Source organism: Oncorhynchus gorbuscha, linkage group LG21 (assembly GCF_021184085.1).
Source record: "Oncorhynchus gorbuscha isolate QuinsamMale2020 ecotype Even-year linkage group LG21, OgorEven_v1.0, whole genome shotgun sequence".
Taxonomy (NCBI): domain Eukaryota; kingdom Metazoa; phylum Chordata; class Actinopteri; order Salmoniformes; family Salmonidae; genus Oncorhynchus; species Oncorhynchus gorbuscha.
Genome location: NC_060193.1, coordinates 34,204,048 through 34,231,618, shown reverse-complemented (window position 1 = coordinate 34,231,618; position 27,571 = coordinate 34,204,048). Strand labels below are relative to the sequence as shown.

At 43.8% G+C, this 27,571-nt stretch overlaps 1 protein-coding gene across 5 annotated transcripts in view; it reads right to left on the bottom strand.

The window, feature by feature from the left end:
- Window positions 1-27,571, bottom strand: part of LOC124008721 — a 69,995-nt gene that overhangs the window by 2,879 nt on the left and 39,545 nt on the right. For 3 of the 5 annotated variants that reach the window (XR_006834142.1, XR_006834144.1, XR_006834145.1), the window contains exons 3-7: window positions 22,127-22,214; window positions 21,783-21,906; window positions 4,914-4,970; window positions 2,682-2,837; window positions 48-877 (exon numbers count right to left, since the gene is read on the bottom strand). The gene's annotated coding sequence lies outside the window, so the exon portion shown is untranslated. Of the gene's footprint in view, window positions 1-47; window positions 878-2,681; window positions 2,924-4,913; window positions 4,971-21,782; window positions 21,907-22,126; window positions 22,215-27,571 lie in introns of those variants that run through there. The other 2 variants (XR_006834143.1, XR_006834141.1) reach the window with 2 other exon arrangements.

Genomic DNA, 27,571 nt, shown 5'->3' with positions numbered 1-27,571 from the left:
ATTACATGCTAAAACGTAAACAAACATAAATTATTGATAAAACCTACTGTTGGCATTTCGTCATGGGGAGGACCTCCTCTGTGTTGCCCCTCCTCACCTTGTGGACGTTGTCGGTGAGGGTCTGATCGTTGACCCAGGAGGATAGGTCCCACAGCCTTAGGTATCTCTACCCTCTGCACACCCCCAAACAGAACCACAGCTCCAAAGACACACCTACAGACAGGGGAGAGTAGAGTACCAAAAGGAAATGGTTTGTATCTGTCGATGTAAACCAATGTAAGTCCCTGAGTTCACTAAGATTGCGCATGTGAATAAAACGGTTATATTTATATTCACTGGGCTTTCCCATATTAATCCACAGAAGTCTCTCCTGCTCTAACACAAACACTGCAAGATAATGCTGCAGGTAGCGTAGTGGTTAGAGCGAGTCTGCCAGTAACTGAAAGGTTGCTGGATTGAATCATAGAGCTGACAAGGTTATTCTGCCCCTGAACAAGACAGTTAGTTAACCCACTGATCCCTGGTAGGCCATCACTGTAAATAAGAATTTGTTCTTAACCGACTTGCCTAGTTAAATAACGGTTAAATAAAACAAATGTTTAATGCATGATGAATTAACCCTAAGCCTTTTCTGTCGTTATGACTTAACATTTTCAATCTCCGACTCCGTCACATTCTAACCGATCTCCAATCAGTCGACCTGCCAGTACGGGATAGGGGCAAAAGGCCACGACGTGCGTCCCTTCGCGGTTGATGGTGGTGACCTGTGAGATGTAGTCCTGGCTGTAGCCCAGGATGGAGCGCTGGTGCTCAAAACTGGCCATGCTGTATGGCTCGATATGGATGATCTCACTCACTTTCCCGCTTGTAAGGGTACCTGGGAGGGAGGGATAAACATGTTAACACGTGCACTATGAACAGTCTGTGTTCTGTTTCTAAAAATATATTATAATGTGATTATAATGCTGTGACAACTTTCGGAAGCATTTATGAACAGGGGTTGGAACCAGTTCAAGGAACAGAACCAGAACTGGGAACAAAAGCGATCTATAGTGTTCTGGAACGGAACCATTATTTTAAATGCATGGGAACTGGTTATAATATTATTTGTATATTATTTCAGTCCCACAAAAAAAACACAACAAACCGCCTATGCAAAGCCCTTCCTCTGTCAATCAGAAACTTATTTCAGAGTCTGCCTGCCTGCTGTAAATCTTTGCCAGTGTGTGTGCATGTAGCCAGGCTACAGCATAACTGTAGCCTACTGACATTACAATCATGATTCAGAAGATAGGGAGAGACATTTTTATCAAGAATGGAAGAATAGATGAACTTTTTCAATGCTCGTTAGGGATAGTATAGTTATTACATTTCACATTGGATTTATTAACTACAAAAAGGTAAGACTTGTTTTTAATTCAGGTGCCCATCTGACAAACAAGCTTGTTAGCTAGCTAGCTCTGATACAAGTTCAAAGACAAAGGTCCTCCATAGAAGCTGCTACTTCGTAGGTTTAATTCTGTGGGCCTAATTCAGATAATGACAATCTACACAAGATGCCCAGTGCTTCAAGCCAAGCCTCCTCTTCCACCCTCTCGCTCCCTCCCTACCTGCAAAATTAAATTGCTGAAGCAATTTAATGTCAAGCACACACAACATAGGTGCTAAGGTTTATTAATAGAGGGGACGCATACTTGCCGTTGAAGTTTTATCAAGTTAAATGAAGGTTGGCCTAGATAAAACCGATACCTGCCAAAGAGCAGTAGGTACTGAGCAGTAATTGTGAAAGAAAGACTCCTTCAATGTACACAAAATTTGTCCACACTAGTTGGGTAGTGCATTTTAATTAATGACAACCTGAATTAACAAAACCTGGAATCCCCAAAACATTTCCAGATAGTTATATTTTAACTTCAATAAAACTGTAGTTTGTAGGAGCTACCTTAAGTACGATGAGTAGAGACCAGCAGTAACAAGAAAAGAGTACCAGAGACACAGGTACCAGAGACACATGAATGGGTGGAGTTAGGGCGCTTCCACCAGAGTTCTCCAATGGCACCAAGGGGTGACCTAGTTTTAGTGGGTTGGGAACATGGGAGATCATATCAACCATTATTTAAAACGGGAAAAATTGACCATACCAATCAAGATCTTGCTCAAACTGTTTAGTGAGAATTGGTATAATAGGAGGGGAGAAGGCTAAAGTATGAAAGCAGACTGTGGCCAATTATATCCCCCTTTGTCCTTGTTAGTGGAAAAAGTCCATTAGTCACTTCCCTGTTTAGTGATGTGTGCCCCGTAGTAATTCACTGCAAAGCCAGCCTGAGTTATCTGATCTCTAACCACTTTAAACATGTATAGCTACATTCTATAGATTGTTTAATGGTTGGGGTCCATAATGGTTCTTTTTTGTTTGTAGGAGTTACCTTACACGCAGGAGCTGAAAGTCCTAAAATCCTAAAACCTAAATAGAAAAATATTTGGACCCAACTTGATCAATTCTCCTTCATGTACTCTTTCCACCCACACATGTTCCATCATCTCCCATTTTCTCTTTGTCTCCCTTGCATGCTCTCTCCCATCAGTTTCACTCATTGTCTTCCTGCTCCATCTACCTCCGTCTCTTAAGAATCACATGCATAATTCTCTTTTGCATACAAACTAAAATGTAATAGATGTACCTGATCCAAAATTTGCATGATGTTAGTGGTCTTTTCCCACGTTGCTCCTCCTTTGGCTAGGATTACTTTGATCAGCTGACTTGAATGCATGTCTAACTGGCCCATGAACTTCGCTTTCAAGGTAACAGTCATGATTCTGAGGAACTCTTAATTTATCTGGAACAAATAGCATAGCACAGAGCTTTGAAATCATTATAACAAATCCAACCTGAATGTCCATAAAAATCACCAACATCTACTTCCTCTCAACCTTCCCACATTGTGACAAATGCATCACAGCCCACTGTAACTAAAACCAATCACTTCAGCTCATACATCCTCTCATTTCGATTGAAAGCGAAAGTCTGAGCCATTTTGTCCCTGACAGTCTTGCCATTATTCCTTTTCCCAAACTCTTTCAGAAGTTGAAGTCTCTCTTTTTCAAAGCTTTCGGGAGAATGACCAGTAGGGATGGATGGATAATAGTTAGCCTCAGTTCATTTAGGCTTTTTAACCTTTTTTTGCTGGGACAGCATCTGCAGTCGCTTTGGATTTCAGTGAGTTAACTGAGAGCTCAGGACACCCGTATAATTTGAGCTGGGTCCTGTAGTTTCCCCATTTTGTACTCTAGTCTTTGTTTCCAACCGTAGAAGCCATTGAACGATCCATATTCTTTCAAGCAGGGTTTTGTCTTGATTAAGGCCTCCAAAACTGTCAGCTTCATTAAATAGTACCTGCAAAACACCAGTTTCAACAGACAGTGAAGAGGCGACTCCGGGATGCTGGCCTTCTAGGCAGAGTTGCAAAGAAAAAGCCATATCTCAGACTAGCCAATAGAATGAAAAGATTAAGATGGGAACAAGAACACAAGACACTGGACAGAGGAACTCTCCCTAGAAGGCCAGCATCCTGGAGTCACCTCTTCACTGTTGACATTGAGACTAATGTTTTGTGGGTACTATTTAATGAAGCTGACAGTTGAGGACTTGTGAGGCGTCTGTTTCTCAAACTAGACCCTCTAATGTACTTGTCCTCTTTCTCTTCTGGTTAGAGACAGTTTGCGCTGTTCTGTGAATGGAGTACTATACAGCGTTGTACGAGATCTTCAGTTTCTTGACAATTTCTGGCATGGAATAGCCTTAATTTCTCAGAACAAGAATAGACTGACGAGTTTCAGAAGAACGTTATTTGTTTCTGGCCATTTTGAGCCTGTAATCGAACCCACAAATGCTGATGCTCCAGATACTCAACTAGTCTAAAGAAGGCCAGTTTTATTGCTTCTTTAAATCAGCATACAGTTTTCAGTTGTGCTAACATAATTGCAAAAGGGTTTTCTAATGATCAATTAGCCTTTTAAAATGACTTGGATTAGCTAACACAACGTGCCATTGGAACACATGAGTGATGTTTGCTGATAATGGGCCTCTGTATGCCTTTGTTAGATATTCCATAAACAATCTGCCGTTTCCAGCTACAATAGTCATTTACAACATTGGCAATGTCTACACTGTATTTCTGATCAATTTGGTGTTATTTTAATGGACGTCAAAAACATTTTTATTTCAAAAACAAGGACATTTCTAAGTGACCCCAAACTTTTGAAAGGTAGTGTATTTTGTCCTTAGAGTCCTTAGAGCCTTCATGTTCAAATCCAGTATCGAAATTCACTTCATTACATGATATATCATCCCCATCCAAAGTGTCAGCAGGAACACTGTCAAAAGATTGTTCGTCATAATGAGCAAGGGTCATTGTTTCTACAATTCCAGGTTTAAAGTAATTCACTGCATTGGCGTGTTTTCTAGTTTTGAAATTCTCATAAATGTTGGTTTTCTATGAGCAATCCTGAAGCATACAAGTGAAAGCCTTTTGATTTTTCAGGTGTTTGCCAATGTCTTGAAAATATTCCTTTTCTGTAAACGTCCATAATGCCTATGATCAAGTTTATAATGTTTGAGAAGTTCAGATCTTCTTGCAAAAGACTTCCTACAATCATCGCAACACTAGAAAAACAATAGAGAAGATACTTTACTATTTCCCAATCAGAATGCCTTAAGGAGCCAGAAGCCAATCTAGTCCAATTTAACATCCAATCAGAATTATGGCTAGGGATAGGCTGTGACACACAGCATGTTACTAAATACATTAGGCTATTTTGTTTGATATAATCCATCATCAATTTACTAGCTTTTGAGACCACCACCAGCGACAGTAATATTATACCAAGTGCTACACAATATTATAATGACTTACTAACAGCAGTGAAAGGAACAGGTCCAACCATCCAACAGGAATTGGGTGACTTCAAGGCTGGGGAAAAAATGCAAAGTACTTTTTAATGTTGAGAACAGAAAAGTCTCTATGATGCTCAGATGTGATCAACACTGTTTAAAAAAAGCTAGCGAACTACAATACATTCGGAAAGTATTCATACCCCTTGACTTGTTCCACATGTTGTTATGTTGCAGCCTTATTCTAAAATTGATTACATAATTTTTTTACTCATCAATCTATACACAATAGACCCATAATGACAAAGCAAAAACAGGTTTTTAGAAATCTTACCCTAAAATACAGAAATACCTTATTTAAGTATTCAGACCCTTTGCTATGAGACTCAAAATTGAGCTCAAGTGCATCCTGTTTCCATTGATCATCCTTTGGATGCTTCTACAACTTGGAGTCCACCTGTGGTAAATTCAATTGATTGGACATGATTTGGAAAGACACACACTTGTCTATATAAGGTCGCACAGTTGAAAATGTCAGAGCAAAAACCAAGCCATGAGGTTGAAGAAATTGTCCGTAGAGCTCAGAGACAGGATTGTGTCAAGGCACAGATCTGGGGAAGGGTACCAAAACATCTCTGCAGCATTGAAAGTCCCCAAGAACACAGTGGCCTCCATCATTCTTAAATGGAAGGAGCTTGGAATCACCAAGAATCTTCCTAGAGCTGGCCGCTTGCACAAACTGAGCAATCAGGGGAGAAGGGCCTTGGTCAGGGAAGTGACCAAGAACCCAATGGTAATTCTGACAGAGCTCCAGAGTTCCTCTGTGGAGATGGGAGAACCTTCCAGAAGGACAACCATCTCTGCAGCACTACACCAATCAGACCCTTATGGTAGAGTGGCAAGACGGAAACCACTCAGTAAAAAGCACATGACAGTCCACTTGGAGTTTGCCAAAAGGCACCTAAAGATTCTCAGACCATGAGAAACAAGATTCTCTGGTCTGATGAAACCAACATTGTACTCTTTGGCCTGAATGCCAAGCGTCACATCCGGAGGAAAGCTGGCACCATCCATGCTGTGGCGATGTTTTTCAGGAAAAGTGCCCTTGATGAAAACCTGCTCCAGAGCGCTCAAGGCCTCAGACTGGGGCAGGAGTGGCTTCTAAATGTTCTTGAATGTCCTTGAGTGGCCCAGCCAGAGCTCGGACCTGAACCCGATTGAACATCTCTGGAGAGTTCCTCAAAATAGCTGTGCACCGACGCTCCCCATCCAACCTGACAGAGTTTGAGAGGATCTTCAGCGAAGAATGGTAGAAACTCCCCAAATGTGCCAATGTGCCAAACTTGTAGAGTGATACCCAAGAAGACTGCCAAAGTTGCTTCAACAAAGTACTGAGTAAAGGGTCTGAATACTTACTGTGCCTTGAAAAAGAATTCACCCCTTTGGTGTTTTTCCTATTCGGTTGCATACACAAAATAGTTCAAATTGGTGAAGTGAAAGGAAAAAAATTACTTGTTTCAATATTTTAATTTTTTATTTAAAAAGAAAAAGTGGTGGTGAAGTGAAATTAAAAAATGACAAAAAAACCCAGAAAAGTTGTAACGCTTGTCGTCTGGGGAAGGAGAGGAGGACCAAGGTGCAGCGTGGTAAGTGTTCATATTTTAAATATTTTAATGAACACTGAAAACAAAACAACCAACAAACTTCTGGTTCCGGTTTGGAGCGAGTGGTCGCATCCCACTTCGCTCCCGCAGGTAGTATAACTTTTTCATTACATTTCATTATATTTCATTATAGCACAACGGTTTGATTTGTCTAATCTTAGCAATTTCTTCTCAGCTAGCTACATAGCCGTCTTTGTATCAAAGATAATTGCGTAATTATCGTATTTCACCGTCCTAACGTAGTCTTCACTAGCCAGCTAGCCAGCTAGCCAGCTAGCAAACGCCCACTGATTAGCTGCACTGGAAAAACTATTACACTCAACTGAACGACTTGATCAGTGTAGTGTTAGCTAGCTACATAGCTGTCTTTGCTGTCTTCGTATCTTCGTATCCAAGATAATTGTGTTTTTTAGGTTTAGAGTGTGTAGTCTTAGAGTGATTATCTTAATTTACCGAGGTTAGCTAGCCAGCTATTTGTCGTCCTTAACGTAAGAGACTCTGCTAGCTAGCCAACAGCTAGCCAACGCTAGCCAACGTCTACTGAATAGAACTCAACAACCCGGTCGCATTCACAGGTAGTATCACATTTTCATTTCATTACAGTACAACGGTTTGATTTGTTTGATCGTAGCTAGCTACATAGCTAGCTACATAGCCGTCTTTGTATCAAAGATAATTGTGTAGTCTAGAGCGATTTTCTAGGTTAGCTAGCCAGCTATTGTCGTTCTTTTAACGCAACGTAACATAAACAACACTACTAGCTAGCCAGCTAGCCCCCGAATAGCAGCACTGTAGAAACTATTACACTCAACGGAACGACTTGATTAGTGTAGTGTCAACAACGCACCCACTGCCAGCTAGCCTACTTCAGCAGTACTGTATCATTTTTAATCATTTTAGTCAATAAGATTCTTGCTACGTAGCTTAACTTTCTGAACATTCGAGACGTGTAGTCCACTTGTCATTCCAATCTCCTTTGCATTAGCGTAGCCTCTTCTGTAGCCTGTCAACTATGTGTCTGTTTATCCCTGTTCTCTCCTCTCTGCACAGACCATACAAACGCTCCACACCGCGTGGCCGCGGCCACCCTAATCTGGTGGTCCCAGCGCGCACGACCCACGTGGAGTTCCAGGTCTCCGGTAGCCTCTGGAACTGCCGATCTGCGGTCAACAAGGCAGAGTTCATCTCAGCCTATGCCTCCCTCCAGTCCCTCGACTTCTTGGCACTAACGGAAACATGGATCACCACAGACAACACTGCTACTCCTACTGTTCTCTCTTCGTCCGCCCACGTGTTCTCGCACACCCCGAGAGCTTCTGGTCAGCGGGGTGGTGGCACCGGGATCCTCATCTCTCCCAAGTGGTCATTCTCTCTTTCTCCCCTTACCCATCTGTCTATCGCCTCCTTTGAATTCCATGCTGTCACAGTTACCAGCCCTTTCAAGCTTAACATCCTTATCATTTATCGCCCTCCAGGTTCCCTCGGAGAGTTCATCAATGAGCTTGATGCCTTGATAAGCTCCTTTCCTGAGGACGGCTCACCTCTCACAGTTCTGGGCGACTTTAACCTCCCCACGTCTACCTTTGACTCATTCCTCTCTGCCTCCTTCTTTCCACTCCTCTCCTCTTTTGACCTCACCCTCTCACCTTCCCCCCTACTCACAAGGCAGGCAATACGCTCGACCTCATCTTTACTAGATGCTGTTCTTCCACTAACCTCATTGCAACTCCCCTCCAAGTCTCCGACCACTACCTTGTATCCTTTTCCCTCTCGCTCTCATCCAACACCTCCCACACTGCCCCTACTCGGATGGTATCGCGCCGTCCCAACCTTCGCTCTCTCTCCCCCGCTACTCTCTCCTCTTCCATCCTATCATCTCTTCCCTCCGCTCAAACCGTCTCCAACCTATCTCCTGATTCTGCCTCCTTAACCCTCCTCTCCACCCTCTCTGCATCCTTTGACTCGCTATGTCCCCTATCCTCCAGGCCGGCTCGGTCCTCCCCTCCCGCTCCGTGGCTCGATGACTCATTGCGAGCTCACAGAACAGGGCTCCGGGCAGCCAAGCGGAAATGGAGGAAAACTCGCCTCCCTGCGGACCTGGCATCCTTTCACTCCCTCCTCTCTACATTTTCCTCCTCTGTCTCTGCTGCTAAAGCCACTTTCTACCACGCTAAATTCCAAGCATCTGCCTCTAACCCTAGGAAGCTCTTTGCCACCTTCTCCTCCCTCCTGAATCCTCCTCCCCCTCCCCCCCCTCCTCCCTCTCTGCAGACGACTTTGTCAACCATTTTGAAAAGAAGGTCGACGACATCCGATCCTCGTTTGCTAAGTCAAACGACACCGCTGGTTCTGCTCACACTGCCCTACCCTGTGCTCTGACCTCTTTCTCCCTCTCTCTCCAGATGAAATCTCGCGTCTTGTGACGGCCGGCCGCCCAACAACCTGCCCGCTTGACCCTATCCCCTTCCCTCTTCTCCAGACCATTTCCGGAGACCTTCTCCCTTACCTCACCTCGCTCATCAACTCATCCCTGACCGCTGGCTACGTCCCTTCCGTCTTCAAGAGAGCGAGAGTTGCACCCCTTCTGAAAAAACCTACACTCGATCCCTCCGATGTCAACAATTACAGACCAGTATCCCTTCTTTCTTTTCTCTCCAAAACTCTTGAACGTGCCGTCCTTGGCCAGCTCTCCCGCTATCGCTCTCTGAATGACCTTCTTGATCCAAATCAGTCAGGTTTCAAGACTAGTCATTCAACTGAGACTGCTCTCCTCTGTATCACGGAGGCGCTCCGCACTGCTAAAGCTAACTCTCTCTCCTCTGCTCTCATCCTTCTAGATCTATCGGCTTCCTTCGATACTGTGAACCATCAGATCCTCCTCTCCACCCTCTCCGAGTTGGGCATCTCCGGCGCGGCCCACGCTTGGATTGCGTCCTACCTGACAGGTCGCTCCTACCAGGTGGCGTGGCGAGAATCTGTCTCCTCACCACGCGCTCTCACCACTGGTGTCCCCCCAGGGCTCTGTTCTAGGCCCTCTCCTATTCTCGCTATACACCAAGTCACTTGGCTCTGTCATAACCTCACATGGTCTCTCCTATCATTGCTATGCAGACGACACACAACAAATCTTCTCCTTTCCCCCTTCTGATGACCAGGTGGCGAATCGCATCTCTGCATGTCTGGCAGACATATCAGTGTGGATGACGGATCACCACCTCAAGCTGAACCTCGGCAAGACGGAGCTGCTCTTCCTCCCGGGGAAGGACTGCCCGTTCCATGATCTCGCTGTCACGGTTGACAACTCCATTGTGTCCTCCTCCCAGAGCGCTAATAACCTTGGTGTGATCCTGGACAACACCCTGTCGTTCTCAACCAACATCAAGGCGGTGGCCCGTTCCTGTAGGTTCATGCTCTACAACATCCGCAGAGTACGACCCTGCCTCACACAGGAAGCGGCGCAGGTCCTAATCCAGGCACTTGTCATCTCCCGTCTGGACTACTGCAACTCGCTGTTGGCTGGGCTCCCTGCCTGTGCCATTAAACCCCTTCAACTCATCCAGAACGCCGCAGCCCGTCTGGTGTTCAACCTTCCCAAGTTCTCTCACGTCACCCCGCTCCTCCGTTCTCTCCACTGGCTTCCAGTTGAAGCTCGCATCCGCTACAAGACCATGGTGCTTGCCTACGGAGCTGTGAGGGGAACGGCACCTCAGTACCTACAGGCTCTGATCAGGCCCTACACCCAAACAAGGGCACTGCGTTCATCCACCTCTGGCCTGCTCGCCTCCCTACCACTGAGGAAGTACAGCTCCCGCTCAGCCCAGTCAAAACTGTTCGCTGCTCTGGCCCCCCAATGGTGGAACAAACTCCCTCACGACGCCAGGACAGCGGAGTCAATCACCACCTTCCGGAGACACCTGAAACCCCACCTCTTTAAGGAATACCTAGGATAGGATAAGTATTCCCTCTCACCCCCCCCTTTAAGATTTAGATGCACTATTGTAAAGTGACTGTTCCACTGGATGTCATAAGGTGAATGCACCAATTTGTAAGTCGCTCTGGATAAGAGCGTCTGCTAAATGACTTAAATGTAATGTAAATGTAAACAGTCCTGTAAGGTGCAACACAACACTAAACAGAAAATAACCACCCACAAAACACAATGGAAAACAGGCTACGTAAATATGGTTCTCAATCAGGGACAACGATTGACAGCTGCCTCTGATTGAGAACCATACCAGGCCAAACACAGAAATAGAAAATCATAGACAAACTGACATAGACAACCCACCCAACTCACGCCCTGACCATACTAAAACAAAAGACAAAACAAAGGAACTAAGGTCAGAACGTGACAGTACCCCCCCCAAAGGTGCGGACTCCGCACTCCTCTGAACCTATAGGGGAGTGTCTGGGTGGGTGTCTGTCTGTGGTGGCGGCTCTGGCGCGGGACGTGGACCCCACTCCACCATAGTCTTTCTCCGCCTCCTTGGCCTCACCGCTGACCTCGGACTGGGGACCCTAGCCACGGGTTCCGAATGGACGGGAGATTCCGCCAGCGCCGGATTGAAGGACGACTCTGGCAGCTCAGGACAGACGGGAGACTCTGGCAGCTCAGGACAGACGGGAGACTCTGGCAGCTCAGGACAGATGAGAGACTCTGGCAGCGCTGGGCAGGAGGAAGGCTCTGGCAGCGCTGGACAGGCAGGAGAACTGAGAAGACTGAGAGACAGCCTGGTGCGGGGGGGTGCCACCAGAGGGCTGGTGCGTGGAGGTGGTACCGGATAGACCGGACCGTGAAAGCGCACTGGAGCTCCTGAGCACCGAGCCTGCCCAACCTTACCTGGTTGAATGCTCCCCGTAGCCAGGCCAGTGGGGCGAGGTGGAATAGCCCGCACTGGGCTGTGGTGGTGAACTGGGGACACCATGCGTAAGGCTGGTGCCATGTACACCGGCCCGAGGAGAGGCACTGGAGACCAGATGCGCTGAGCCGGCTTCATGGCACCTGGCTCGATGCCCACTCTAGCCCTGCTGATACGAGGCACTGCAATGTACCGCACCGGGCTATGCACACGTACCGGGGACACTGTGCGCCTCACGGCATAACATGGCGCCTTCCCTGTCCCTCTCGCTCTCCGGTAAGCACGGGGAGTTGGCTCAGGTCTCCTAACTGACTTAGCCACACTCCTCGTGTGCCCACTTCCCAATACATTTTTGGGGCTGCCTCTCAGGCTTCCTTGCAAGCCATCGAAAAGCGCTGGCTCCCATTACCTGCTGCCTCCGCTCTCCTGGCTACCTCCACCTGTTCCCATGGGAGGCGATCCCTTCCAGCCAGGATCTCCTCCCATGTGAAGAAACCCTTGCCGTCCAAAACGTCCTCCCATGTCCAGGAGTCCTGAGATCGCTGCTGCCCGATACCACGCTGCTTTGTACTTTTTGGGTGGGTGGTTCTTTAACGCTTGTCGTCTGGGGAAGGAGAGGAGGACCAAGGTGCAGCGTGGTAAGTGTTCATATTTTAACTATTTTAATGAACAAATCAAATCAAATGTATTTATATAGCACTTCGTACATCAGCTGATATCTCAAAATGCTGTACAAAAACCCAGTCTAAAACCCCAAACATCAAGCAATGCAGGTGTAGAAGCACGGTGGCTAGGAAAAACTCCCTAGAAAGGTCTAAACCTAGGAAGAAACCTAGAGAGGAACCAGGCTATGTGGGGTGGCCAGTCCTCTTCTGGCTGTGCCGGGTGGAGATTATAACAGAACATGGCCAAGATGTTCAAATGTTCATAAATGACCAGCATGGTCGTATAATAATAAGGCAGAACAGTTGAAACTGGAGCAGCAGCACGGTCAGGTGGACTGGGGACAGCAAGGAGTCATCATGTCAGGTAGTCCTAGGGCATGGTCCTAGGGCTCAGGTCCTCCGAGAGAGAGAAAGAAAGAGAGAAGGAGAGAATTAGAGAACGCACACCTAGATTCATACAGGACACCGAATAGGACAGAAGTACTCCAGATATAACAAACTGACCCTAGCCCCCTGACACATAAACTACTGCAGCATAAATACTGGAGGCTGAGACAGGAGGGGTCAGGAGACACTGTGGCCCCAGTGGATATAACCCCAAGGATATAACCCCACCCACTTTGCCAAAACACAGCCCCCACACCACTAGAGGGATATCTTCGACCACCAACTTACCATCCTGAGACAAGGCTGAGTATAGCCCACAAAGATCTCCACCATGGCACAACCCAGGGGGGGGGGGCGCCAAACCAAACAGGATGACCACATCAGTGAATAAACCCACTCAGGTGACACACCCCTTCCACGGACAGCATGAGAGAGCCCCAGTAAATCAGTGAGATAGGTAGGAGCAAGCCCATGTAATGCTTTGTAGGTCAGCAGTAAAACCTTGAAATCAGCCCTTGCTTTGATGGGAAGCCAGTGTAGAGAGGCTAGCACTGGAGTAATATGATCAATTTTTTTGGTTCTAGTCAGGATTCTAGCAGCCGTATTTAGCACTAACTGAAGTTTATTTAGTGCTTTATCCGGGTAGCCGGAAAGTAGAGCATTGCAGTCTAACCTAGAAGTGACAAAAGCATGGATTAATTTTTCTGCATCATTTTTGGACAGAAAGTTTCTGATTTTTGCAATGTTATGTAGATTGAAAAAAGCTGTCCTCGAAATTGTCATGATATGTTCTTCAAATGAGAGATCAGGGTCCAGAGTAAGGCCGAGGTCCTTCACAGTTTTATTTGAGACGACTGTACAACCATTAAGATTAATTGTCAGATTCAACAGAAGATCTCTTTGTTTCTTGGGACCTAGAACAAGCATCTCTGTTTTGTCCGAGTCTAATAGTATAAAGTTTGCAGCCATCCACTTCCTTATGTCTGAAACACATGCTTCTAGCGAGGGCAATTTTGGGGCTTCACCATGTTTCATTGAAATGTACAGCTGTGTGTCATCCGCATAGCAGTGAAAGTTAACATTATGTTTTCGAATAACATCCCCAAGAGGTAAAATATATAGTGAAAACAATAGTGGTCCTAAAACGGAACCTTAAGGAACACCGAAATTTACAGTTGATTTGTCAGAGGACAAACCATTCACAGAGACAAACTGATATCTTTCCGACAGGTAAGATCTAAACCAGGCCAGAACTTGTCCGTGTGGACCAATTTGGGTTTCCAATCTCTCCAAAAGAATGTGGTGATCGATGGTATCAAAAGCAGCACTAAGGTCTAGGAGCACGAGGACAGATGCAGAGCCTCGGTCCGATGCCATTAAAATGTCATTTACCACCTTCACAAGTGCCGTCTCAGTGCTATGATGGGGTCTAAAACCAGACTGAAGCATTTCGTATACATTGTTTGTCTTCAGGAAGGCAGTGAGTTGCTGCACAACAGCCTTCTCTAAAAATGTTGCGAGGAATGGAAGATTCGATATAGGCCCATAGTTTTTTATATTTTCTGGGTCAAGGTTTGGCTTTTTCAACAGAGGCTTTATTACTGCCACTTTTAGTGAGTTTGGTACACATCCGGTGCATAGAGAGCCGTTTATTATGTTCAACATAGGAGGGCCAAGCACAGGAAGCAGCTCTTTCAGTAGTTTAGTTGGAATAGGGTCCAGTATGCAGCTTGAAGGTTTAGAGGCCATGATTATTTTCATCATTGTGTCAAGAGATATAGTACTAAAACACTTGAGCGTCTCTCTTGATCCTAGGTCTTGGCAGAGTTGTGCAAACTCAGGACAACTGAGGTTTGGAGGAATACGCAGATTTAAAAAGGAGTCCGTAATTTGCTTTCTAATTATCATAATCTTTTCCTCAAAGAAGTTAATGAATTTATCACTGCTAAAGTGAAAGTCATCCTCTCTTGGGGAATGCTGCTTTTTAGTTAGCTTTGCGACAGTATCAAAAAGGAATTTCGGATTGTTCTTATTTTCCTCAATTAACTTAGAAAAATAGGATGATCGAGCAGCAGTAAGGGCTCTTCGGTACTGCACGGTACTGTCTTTCCAAGCTTGTCGGAAGACTTCCAGTTTGGTGTGGCGCCATTTCCGTTCCAATTTTCTGGAAGCTTGCTTCAGAGCTCAGGTATTTTCTGTGTACCAGGGAGCTAGTTTCTTATGAGAAATGTTTTTAGTTTTTAGGGGTGCAACTGCATCTAGGGTATTGCGCAAGGTTAAATTGAGTTCCTCAGTTAGGTGGTTAACTGATTTTTGTCCTCTGGCGTCCTTGGGTAGACAGAGGGAATCTGGAAGGACATCAAGGAATCTTTGTGTTGTCTGTGAATTTATAGCACGACTTTTGATGTTCCTTGGTTGGGGTCTGAGCAGATTATTTGTTGCAATTGCAAACGTAATAAAATGGTGGTCCGATATTCCAGGATTATGAGGAAAAACATTAAGATCCACAACATTTATTCCATGGGACAAAACTAGGTCCAGCGTATGACTGTGACAGTGAGTGGGTCCAGATACATGTTGGACAAAACCCACTGAGTCAATGATGGCTCCGAAAGCCTTTTGGAGTGGGTCTGTGGATTTTTCCATGTGAATATTAAAGTCACCAAAGATTAGAATATTATCTGCTATGACTACAAGGTCCGATAGGAATTCAGGGAACTCGGGGGATATAATATATAATATATGCCATTTAGCAGACGCTTTTATCCAAAGCGACTTACAGTCATGTGTGCATACATTCTACGTATGGGTGGTCCCGGGAATCGAACCCACTACCCTGGCGTTACAAGCGCCATGCTCTACCAACTGAGCTACAGAAGGACCACTAAGGATATGGTCTCTAGTGTAGCCAGGAGATGAGGCCTCATTTAAAACAGGCTTAAGCCATGTTTCAGTCAGGCCAATCACATCAAGATTATGATCAGTGATTAGTTCATTGACTATAATTGCCTTTGAAGTAAGGGATCTAACATTAAGTAGCCCTATTTTGAGATGTGAGGTATCATGATCTCTTTCAGTAATGACAGGAATGGAGGTGGTCTTTATCATAGTGAGATTGCTAAGGCGAACACCGCCATGTTTAGTTTTGATCAATGCCCAAACGCACAAAGTCCACAACCCAGGGAACCGGACTGTCCTCAGTTTCTGAATCAGGGCGTTTCAATTGTCAACACTGGCGGGTGCTGAACTGAAATAGCCTTTAACCCTCCTGCTGTCCTCGAGTCAAAATGACCTGCCACTGTGTTTAAACAAATCAAAATATATTTTATATTTGAGATTCTTCAAAGTTGTCACGCCTTGGTCTATGTATTTTGTGTTTTCTTTAATTATTTGTTCAGGCCAGGGTGTGACATGGGTTTATTGTGTTGTCGTATTGGGGTTTTTGTAGGCATTGGGATTGTGGTTGATTAGGGGTGTGTCTAGCATAGGCTTGGCTGCCTGAGGTGGTTCTCAATCAGAGTCAGGTGATTGTTGTTGTCTCTTATTGGGAACCATATTTAGGTAGCCTGGGTTTCACTGTGTATTTTGTGGGTGATTGTTCCTGTCTCTGTGTTAGTTATTCACCAGACAGGCTGTATAGGTTTTCACGTTCCGTTTGTTGTTTTGTATATTTATAAGTTATTTCATGCATCACTATTCTACATTAAAGAACATGAGTAACCACCACGCTGCATTTTGGTCTGACTCTCCTTCAACAGACGAACACTGTTACAAAAGTCGCCACCCTTGATGACCGCTTTGCACACTCTTGGCATTCTCTCAAACCTTTTCATGAGGTAGTCTCCTGGAATGAATTTCAATTAAACTTTTTGATATAGGGGGCAGCATCTTCACTTTTGGATGAATAGCGTGCCCAGAGTGAACTGCTTCCTACTCTGTCCCAGTTGCTAATATATGCATAGTTTTATTAATATTGGATAGAAAACCCTCTGAAGTTTCTAAAACTGTTTGAATCATGTCTGTGAGTATAACATAACTTATTTAGCAGGCGAAACTCCGAGGTCAAACCATTCAGATGTGTTTTTTTAGGTCACCGTCTTTTCAATATGATTTCATGGGGAATCCAGAATTCTAATCGACTTTCCTGCAGTTCCTACCGCTTCCACTGGGTGTCACCAGTTTGTAGAAAATGGTTGAGGTTTTTCCTTTGTGTAATGAAGAAGTACCATAGCTCAGAATGAACGTCACTTCATGTGTACCTTTTGATTGAGGCGCGTAACCAAAAAAGTAGTGTCGGTTTGTTTTGCTCCTGTATTGAACACAGATCATCCAGTCTTCAATTTGATCGATTATATACGTTTAGAAATACCTAAAGTTGTATTACAAAAGTAGTTTGAAATGTTTTGGCAAAGTTTACAGGTAACATTTGAGATATTTTGTAGCGACGTTGTATAAGTTGGAAGCTGTGTTTTTCTGGATCAAATGTGCCAAATAAATGGTCATTTTGGATATATATTGACAGAATTAATCAAACAAAAGGACCATTTGTGATGTTTATGGGACATATAGGAGGGCTAACAAAAGAAGCTTGTCAAAGGTAAGGCATGATTTATATTTTATTTCTGCATTTTGTGTCGCGCCTGCAGAGTTGAAATATGCTACTCTCATTGTTTACTGTTGTGCTAATAAGATAATAGCATCTTATGCTTTTGCCGAAAAACCTTTTTGAAATCTGACATGTTGGCTGGATTCACAACGAGTGTAGCTTTAATTTGCTATCTTGCATGTGTCATTTAATGAAAGTTAGATTTTTATAGAAATGTCTTTGTATTTGGCGCTCTGCATTTTCCCTGGCTATTAGCCATGTGGGAAGCAAGTGTCCCGCCTACACCAGAGAGGTTAATTTAGAACTAAAGTCTTGCGTAATTGGTCAGCTGCTTGATTATGTTTTGTGGCCATACATGTTAAGAGAAGGGATTGAGAGATGCTTTAACTGTGATGTGGTAAAGTTGGACCCAGGTGCAGAGAAGAGACCAGAAGATGAAGCAGAGGTTCCAACCAGTGTCTACACCCCTCAAGGGCCCACTTAACTGCCAAGAGCTCCCGGTTGCCTACATCGTAGTTGAGTACCACTGGCGAGAACGCTTGGAGAGAAAGGCGAATGGGTGCAGTTTCTTGTCCTCCTCGTTTCGCTGTGAAAGGACAGCCCCATCTCCGGTGTCTGAGGCGTCCACCTCTACCACAAAGGGATGAGTAGGATCAGGATGAACGAGGATGGGTCCGGAGGTGAAACGTCCCTTGAGCTCTATGAATGCCCTGTCTGCCTCGGGATTCCAGCAAAAACCTGTTTGAGTGAGTTGGGACAGGGCCGTATGTGGTCCCGGAAGGGTTTTTGGAGAAGATCAGGATGTCGTCGAGGTAAACAAATATGAACCGATTCAACATATCCCTAAGAGTGTCATTGATCATTGCTTGAAAGACTGCGGGTGAGTTCGATATTCCGAAGGTCATGACTAAATACTCAGTCATAGAAACATGGACATGCTCCAACTGAAATGTTCCCTCCTCAGCATTGATGTTGAATGGCATTAAATACATTAACTTCATCAACCTTGGCCAAGGCTTTCGACTCTGTCAATCACCGCATTCTTATCGGCAGGCTCAATAGCCTTGCATTCTCAAATTACTGCCTCGCCTTGTTCACCAACTACTTCTCAGATAGTGTTCAGTGTTTCAAATCGGAGGGACTGTTTTCCGAACCTCTGGCAGTCTCTATGGTGGTGCCACAGGGTTAAATCTTCGGGCCGACCCTTTTCTCTGTATATATCAATGATTTCGCTCTTGCTGCTGGTGATCCTCTGATCCACCTCTACGCAGACGACACCGTTCTGTGTACATCTGGCGCTTTTTTGGACACTGTGCTAACAAACCTCCAAACAAGCTTCAACACCATACAACACTCCTTCCGTAGCCTCCAACTGCTTTTAAATGCTAGTAAAACTAAGTGCATGCATGCTATTCAACTGATTGCTGCCCGCATCCTCCCGCCCGACTAGCATCACTATTCTGGACGGTTCTGACTTAGAATATGTGGACAACTACAAATACCTAGGTGTCTGGTTAGACTGTAAACTTTCCTCCCAGACTCGCATTAACATCTCCAATACAAAATTAAATCTAGAATTGGCTTCCTATTTTGCAACAAAGCGAAATAGAAAATTAAATCTAGAATCGGCTTCCTATTTCGCAACTAAGCCTCATTTACTCATGCTGTCAAACATGCCCTTGTAAAACTGACTATCCTACCGATCCTTGACTTTGGCGATGTAATTTACAAAATAGCCTCCAATACTCTACTCAGCAAACTGGATGTAGTCTATTACTGTGCCATCCATTTTGTCACCAAACCCCCATATTCTTCCCACCACTGCTACCTGTATGCTCTCGTTGGCTGGCCCGCACTACATCTTCGTCGCCAATACCATTGGCTCCAGGTCATCTATAAGTCTTTGCTAGGTAAAGCCCCGCCTTATCTCAGGTCACTGGTCACCATAGCAACACCCACCCATAGCACGAGCTCCAGCAGGTATATTTCACTGGTCATCCCCAAAGCCAACACTGCCTTTGGCCGCCTTTCCTTCTAGTTCTCTGCTGCCAATGACTGGAACGAATTGCAAAAATCACTGGAGCTGGAGTCTTATATCTCCCTCTCTAACTTTAAGCATCTGCTGTCAGAGCAGCTTAACCAATCTCTGTACCTGTAAACATCTGTAAATAGCACACCCAACTACCTTGTCCCCATATTATTGCTTACCCTCTTGCTCTTTTGCATCCCAGTATCTCTACTTGCACATCATCATCTGCACATCTATCATTCCAGTGTTAATGCTAAATTGTAATTATGTAATTGTAATGAACTATGGCCTATTTATTGCCTACATCCCTACTCTTCTACATGTGCACACACTGTACATAGATTTTTCTATTGTGTTATTGACTGTACGTTTGTTTATGAGTGTTGCTGTTTTTGTCGCACTGCTTTGCTTATCTTGGCCAGGTCGCAGTTGTAAATGAGAACTTGTTCTCAACTCGCCTACCTGGTTAAATAAAGGTGAAATAAAAAATGAATATATATAAAGATACAGTTGGGTGTGATTACTTTCCTAGCCACAAGATGGCAATGTTGTCTCTCTTTACAATGACCCCTAATCTCAAGAGGTGTCTTTTGGTTCAGTGATGTGAATGCGGAATTTAATGCAATAGGTCTCTCAGCCATTCTTTATCTTGTTAGATAAATTTGGATTGAAGCCAGAACACCCAGGACCTTCACATCTCACAATATGATCAAAACATTATATTGTCATTCTGATTGCGGACTCAATACACACCAAAGTGAACAGTCGTTTCATAGAAACTGAAAAGGAAAGTATGAGTACATTATACCACCATTCTCTTAGTAACCAGCTTAGGCTAGGTTGATGATTAAATGGAAAGCAACCTGCTTCATAATAGTGACATGATGCTCCCCTCTGACAGTTTAAAAAAATGATCTCTGTTGCTGTTAATGGTGAATGGGGTCCTACTTTACAGTTAGACAGGGCCTCATCCATCAAAGAATATACACACACATGCATGCACACACACACACACGCACGTCAAATAGGAGACGTCTTTACTCTCCCCTGGTTCATTCATCTGAAGATCCAAAGAGCACAGGCACTCACGACCTTGAATCGTGTATAAGGAGGGATGAATGGGGAAAGAGAGAGTAGGAAGAAAAAGTTTGAGTGAAGTTACTTTTAAGTGACGGTGGGGATGAATAAATCTTGGCGTGGCAACGGTGAGGCAGAATTAGGTATGGGCACGGCATTGGGTCTTCCTCCCCCTCCCTCCCTCCCTCCCTCCCTCCCTCCCTCCCTCCCTCCCTCCCTCCCTCCCTCCCTCCCTCCCTCCCTCCCTCCCTCCCTCCCTCCCTCCCTCTCTTCCCCCTTGTGTGCTCCTTCTTTCTCCCCCTCTCTGTCATGGTGGGCAGGCTGCCAGTAGAACACTCAGGGGTGGGAGAGGCCAGCTCAGGAGGGGAGACAGGGGTGTAATTTATGGAACTAGGGGAATCTTGCAGGGTAATGGACACCAAAAAAAGCATGGTGCTCTGATTCCCGCATATACAAACATCCACAGCACATGACCATTAGGGACACAAAAAGACAATAGACTCAAACTTCAATTGATGTTCATCAACTCCGACTTGCCTCACATGTGGCAAGGACTACAGACTAAAAAGGCAAATCCAGTTGTGCTGTGCACACAGAAGCCTCCATCCCAGACCAGCTTAACACATGCTATGCTCGCTTCAGGGCACACAATACCGAGCCGTCCAGGAAGACTCGCTTCTCCGGACGACCAGGTGCTTTGTTTCTCTGAGGCTGACGCGAGGAAAACTATCAATAAAGTGAATGATCACAAAGCTGCCGTCCCAGATGTCATAGAAAGGCCAAAACCTAGGAAGAAACCTAGAGAGGAACCGGGCTATGTGGGGTGGCCAGTCCTCTTCCCCGTCAAATAGCCATAATAGTCTGGGGCCAGGCACATGACCAGCTGGCGGGCATCTTTACTGATATCTTCAGCCTGTCCCAGGCCGTAGTCCCTACCTGTTTTAACCTCTATGGGATCGGTGTCCCCCCGCGGGATGGTTGAGCTAACGTGAGCTAATGTGATTAGCATTAGCTCATTGATATGGGCAGAAACCTTACATTCTTGTTAATCTAACTGCACTGTCCAATTTACAGTAGCTATTACAGTAAAATAATACCATGCTATTGTTTGAGGAGATTGCACAGCTATGAACTTGAAAATATATAAATTAACCAATAAGGCACATTTAGGCAGACTTGAAACAACATTTTGAACAGAAATGCAATGTTTCATTGGCTCAGTCTAAAACGTTGCACTTACACTGCTGCCATCTAGTGGTCAAGATCTAAATTGTGCCTAAACTGGAATAATACATTATAGCCTTTCTCTTGAATTTCAAAGATGCAAAGAAATATTTTAAAAACATGTTTTTTTTCTTTGTATTATCTTTTACCAGATCTAATGTTATATTCTCCTACATTAATTTCACATTTCCACAAATGTCAAAGTGTTTCGTTTCAAATGATATCAAGAACATGCATATCCTTGCTTCATGTCCTGAGCTACAGGCAGTTAGATTTGGGTATGTCATTTTAGGCAAAAATTGAAAAAAAAGTGTCCGACCCTTATTAATAACACCACCATCGTACCAGTGCCCAAATGACTATCACCCCGTCACACTCACCTTGGTCATCATGAAGTGCTGACAGAGGCTGGTCATGGCCCACATCAAGGCCAGCACACTGGATCCATTTCCATTTACCTACCTCTGCAACAGATCCACTGACAATGCAATTTCCGTAACACAGCTGGACAAATCAAATCAAATTTTACATGGTTAGCAGATGTTAATGCGAGTGTAGCGAAATGCTACACTCGCTACACTTTTTTATCAACAAAAAAACACAAATGTCTGAGCAGGCTTTGTGGGTTATTGTTTAATTCTTTTTTCTGTGACAAGAGTCTTTTAACCAAAATATCACAGATGAGACAAATGTTTCAACTGCCATTTTAAGGGTGGGAGGTTACCTTGGTAGTGCAAATCGAGTTACGTTTCTGCCTGTGAGATTGAGTCTGACTAGTTGAAGCGTTGTCTTCTCTTCCATAGTAGTTGAAACTAAAACATAGAAAACATCCTTGCTTGTGAATCAAACAATGTAAATAGCCAAGAAACACAAGGACAAAGTCTCACGTCAATATACTTTTGTTTCAAGTAAATTTGTTATATATGCACATTTAAGCAGGGATGTTTTCCCTTCACACCGTGATTTCAATTTTACAACAATGTTTGAAAAGAACAAATGGAGAAGAGCAGTTATTTTGATTAAGCTAAATTTGTTTTTTGCCTTTTTTGTACCAGAATGTATTTTTGAAAGCTTTTCGTGTTGTACATTTTTTTTTACACTAAAGTGCCTGTGCGCAGTGCTTCCAAAAATTAATCTTTCACTGAGCTCTTTATGTGCGGACAGCCCCCAGCCATTGGTGAAATGGACATCTTACACGCAATGCCAAAATCTATGGCATTTGGCAGGTGGAGAGTGTTCATTTTAGGCCCCCTTCCCCAATACACCTGTAAATATTGGACTCTAAATTGTGCCTTCCTGTATTATGCTTATGCTGAAATGTATTATTCTATTCTACTGCCATTTAATTTATGTTCGTATTCTTATATTTTATTATTTTTTATTGTTGCATTGTCGAAGGAATCTGCAGGTAAGCATTTCGTTTGCCGATGTACTGTATACCATGCATATCCGGTACCTACAACTAATAGAACTTGAAACTTGAAGACATTACCCCGCTCCTCTCTCTTCAAAAAGTAAAGTTTCTATTAACTCATACCCAAAACATTTTGTTTACTCATCCTATCTTTGTGTTTGTGGCCATATCATACTTTTTAAAAACATTCATAATAAAATCAAACTTTAAATTGGATGTCAGACAGTTTAAAATAAGCTTGCTATTTCCTCATGTCATCCTAAGGAGGAAGAGCTGGCCAATCAGCAGTCTACTGGCGTTAATATTTTTAATGACTAGTATATGCCCACATAATTCTGTTGTTGGGATACACCCACACCATTCCACCACAGAAAAGCTGCTTTTTAACATAATATAAAACAATTGGAAGGAAAACTATTTTACTCAAACTGTAATTAAAGATGCACTATGCAGAAATCGCTGTGCAATTTCCTTGTTGCTAAAATTCAAATAGTTCGCTTAATTTTAGTTTATGTAACAAAACAAGCAAGTATTGTGTAGTCTTGAGACGCATTATACCATCTAAACTGTTATGGGATATATTTTCTACAACCAAAAATATTGTATTTTTATCTGTTTGAAGCTGGTGAACAAAACCAAAGTACAAGAGGCAAAAACTACACTTTAGAACAGGAGTCATAAAAATAGCGCACAAAATATCTACCGCTTCTTAAACTTGCTTTCAATGCGAATGACAGATCTATAACACACATTTCGGTGAATTTGGTCGGGTCCCCGAAAAAGTGACATATTGCAGCTTTATTTATGGGTCATAATTCATAGACATCTGGAAACACTGGACAGTTACTTTAAGGCAGGACACTCCTTCACATTGTACACACACACACACACACACACACACACACACACACACACACACACACACACACACACACACACACACACACACACGCACACACGCACACACGCACACACGCACACACGCACATACGCACACACGCACACACGCACACACGCACACACGCACACACACACACACACACACACACACACACACACACACACACACACACACACACACACACACACACACACACACACACACACACACACACACACACACTGTAATAATATTTTATTTATTCTGTCCCTTTTGGGAAATGTGTCTTGCATCTCCTCTCAAACTCAACAGCACAGTATCACCACATATAGTACACTCTTGCACACTCCTCCATTTTTAGGTCTTCCCAGGTCAAACATGATTAATAAAGACTTTAATAATTGAATCAAGAGAGTGCAGCCGGCTTGAAATAGTACAGCAGAGATACTCTGTCCAATTAGTAGAGCAGTGGTTATCTCCGGTCCTGGAGAGAGCCATAGCGTGTGCAGGGTTTTTGTTCCAGTCCAGCACTGAATCCCATAATTTGGATTAGTGGAATCTGGTGTGTTGGTGATGGGATGGAACAAAAGCCTGCATTTCATGGAGCTCTCCAGGACCAAGGTTCATGATCATGAATACTAGAGTGTCTTCTACTAAGGTCAGATTCTTGTCTTCTGGTTTACAATAAACCTTTAGTCATTGTGAGATTGTCTGCCGAGCGTGTATCACCAGTGTGCTGGAGTGCCTTCCTTTTTTTCATCTTACCCTTTTCAACCTTCTTTCCCTCCACAGCCTACCACTGACTCCAACCACCCCCACCCCCTATCTCCCCCGGGTCCCCGCCGGGGTAGCCAAACACACCTGTAACCACCTGCACACCATTGGAGGCATGGAAGGTCACAAGAACATACGCAACCTCTGCAACCATAAGAAGTGGCCCTTGATGAGGGGCGTGTCCCACAAGAGGATAGCAGACAGGGGGAGCCAAGGAGAGGTCACAGTGCTGGCTGTGGGGAGGTAGGAGAGCGAGAGTGTCTGAGAGACAGGAAAGGTGGTGGTGGTGATTGTGTCAGTATATAGATATGTGTGTGGATGTGCGTGATTTTTTTCTCTCACTGAGATAGACTGCCCAGTTCAAGTGAATGAGTGTGTATCATCCCATCCTCCACTTCTCCTTCCTGTAGAGTAGCTCATTTGAATGCAGATGGGGCCTCTGTTTTTAATTTGCTCATCCAGATGAATGGAAGCATACGTCGGGGGTCGCGCTGACCTGGGAGGGAATATTCATTACGTGATTTAATTTAATCTATCCAGTGCCAGGGAGTGTGAAGTTATATCATGGGACCCTCAGTGAGAATAATAACATAGCCCCTGGGCCAGGCAGGAATACATTTTAAATAGCATCACACTAATGTCACTATTGATCTACTCTGGCTGTAGTAACAATGTTAGGGTATGGTTGAATGACATGTAAAAACAGTTGATGTTGATGTTAAAGGCCCAGTGCAGTCAAAAATGTTATTTACCTGTTTTTATATACATTTACACAGGTATGAGGTTGGAATAATACTGTGACATTTTAAAAATGATAAGCCCTTTTAGTGTAAGAGCTGTTTGAAAAGACTGCCTGAAATGTCAGTCTGTTTTGGTGGGATGGAGTTTTGACCTGCCTGGAGACAGCACCAGGCACTAAATGTAGTAGTCCAAAGACCAATAAGAAAGAGTTCCAAACTTTTCTGCCATAAGCTAGTTTTCACTCCCCACTCAGACCACTCCCAGACAATTTTAGAAAAATGATTGCTTGAGAAATTACTCTTTGCGAAGAAGCTATTTAAATGTTTTTTTTTAACCATTTTAATTGTAAACAATCACAGTAAGGTACTTCATTGTTACCCAGAAATGATTTGATATTTAGATAAAAACAGCTGGATTGGACCTTGAAAAACTTCTTCGGGATCGGTGTCCCTTCCGACGGTTGAGCTAACATAGGCTAATGCGATTAGCATGAGGTTGTAAGTAACAAGAAAAGTTCCCAGGACATAGACATATCTGATATTGTCAGAAAGCTTAAATTCTTGTTAATCTAATTGCATTGTCCAATTTACAGTAGCTATTACAGTGAAAGAATACCATGCTATTGTTTGAGGAGAGTGCACAAGTTTGAACATGAAAAGTTATTAATAAACATATTAGGCACATTGGGCAGTTGATACAAAATTTTGAACAGAAATGCAATGGTTTATTGGCTCACTCTAAAACTTTGCACATACACTGATGCCATCTAGTGGCCAAAATGTAAAATTGCACCTGGGCTGGAATAATACATTATGGCCTTTCTCTTGTCTTTCAAAGATGACACAAAAATAAAGTTTTTTTCAAAGTGTTTCCTTTCAAATGGTACCAAGAACATGCATATCCTTGCTTCAGGGCCTGAGCTACTCGCAGTTAGATTTGGGTATGTAACTTTAGGCAACATTTTTATAAAAGGGGCGCATCCTTAAGAGGTGGTCCTATGGACAGATACTCCACTCTCCGCTATGGAGCTTTGAAGCTCATTTATGGTTATCTTTGGTGTCTTTGTTGCCTCTGATTAATGCCCTCCTTGCCTGGTCCTAGAGTTTTGGTGGACGGCCCTCTCTTGGCAGGGTTGTTGTGGTGCCATATTATTTCCAGTTTTTTAAATAATGGATTTAATGGTGCTCCGTGGGATGTTCAAAGTTTCAGATATTTTTTTATAACACAACCCTGATTTGTACTTCTCTACAACTTTGTCCCTGACCTGTTTGGAGAGCTCCTTGATGTTCATGGTGCCGCTTGCTTGGTGGTGCCCCTTGCTTAGTGGTGTTGCAGACCCCGAGGCCTTTCAGAGCAAGTGTGTATATACTGAGATCATGTGACACTTTGTGGACTTTATTTAACTAATTATGTGACTAAGAAGTTGAGACTACGTTGCGGTGTGTTTGAGAGAGAGCCAGGAGCCAATAACCAAATACACATCAGATGCTAAAGGTACAATCTCTATCAAGCCTTCATGTCCACTTCTGAGCTACTGCACTTGACTCAGTGCTTCTCTCATTTAACATTTTACATTTAAGTCATTTAGCAGATGCTCTTATTCAGAACAACTTACAGTTAGTGCATTAATCTTAAGATAGTTAGGTGGGACAACCACATATCTCAGTCATAGTAAGTACATTTTCCCTCAAAGTACAGTAGCTATCAGAACAGCCAGAGCTAGTAAGGGGGAAAAAAGTCAAGTGTCAGTGTTATTTTTAAAATTATGGTGCTAAACCTGTTCCTTAAACAATATAACCCCCCCACCCCCGACACATTCAAACACGTTCTGAACATTTGTCTCTCTCAGTTCCTCTGAACTATGCCTGTTGCTTTCCCCTTGACTCTGTGTTTACAGTGTGACCTTTTGGTTGTGAAGACATATGGAACCGTGTCTGATTTCACCCTGATGAAACAACCTATTTTAATTCGCCATTGACTCCTCTCTTTTAAAATAATGCATATGGTTTCTATTATTTTTATTCATCACTGTGCAAAGATACTGTGAACAAATCCCTTTTCCACTTTTGTAAAAGTCTTATAATTTAACATGTATTTATTTCTGGATCCATGCACTATACAGGACTGTAGATGGATGTAACCCATTTTAGTGCGGGAATTGCCACTGAGGTCTTCCACCATTTTAAAGTGGTCAACTGGGTGAGGATTCTTATTGGTTGGGAGTGATCAGCCAATGATCAGAGCATTGTTTTTTTTAAAATTCGGTTGCCTATGGTGGGAAATTGCTTTCAGTGATATATCCACCATGTAGTGGCCACAATCAATGAATGCCACAAGATTACGTTTAGGTCTCCAGCACC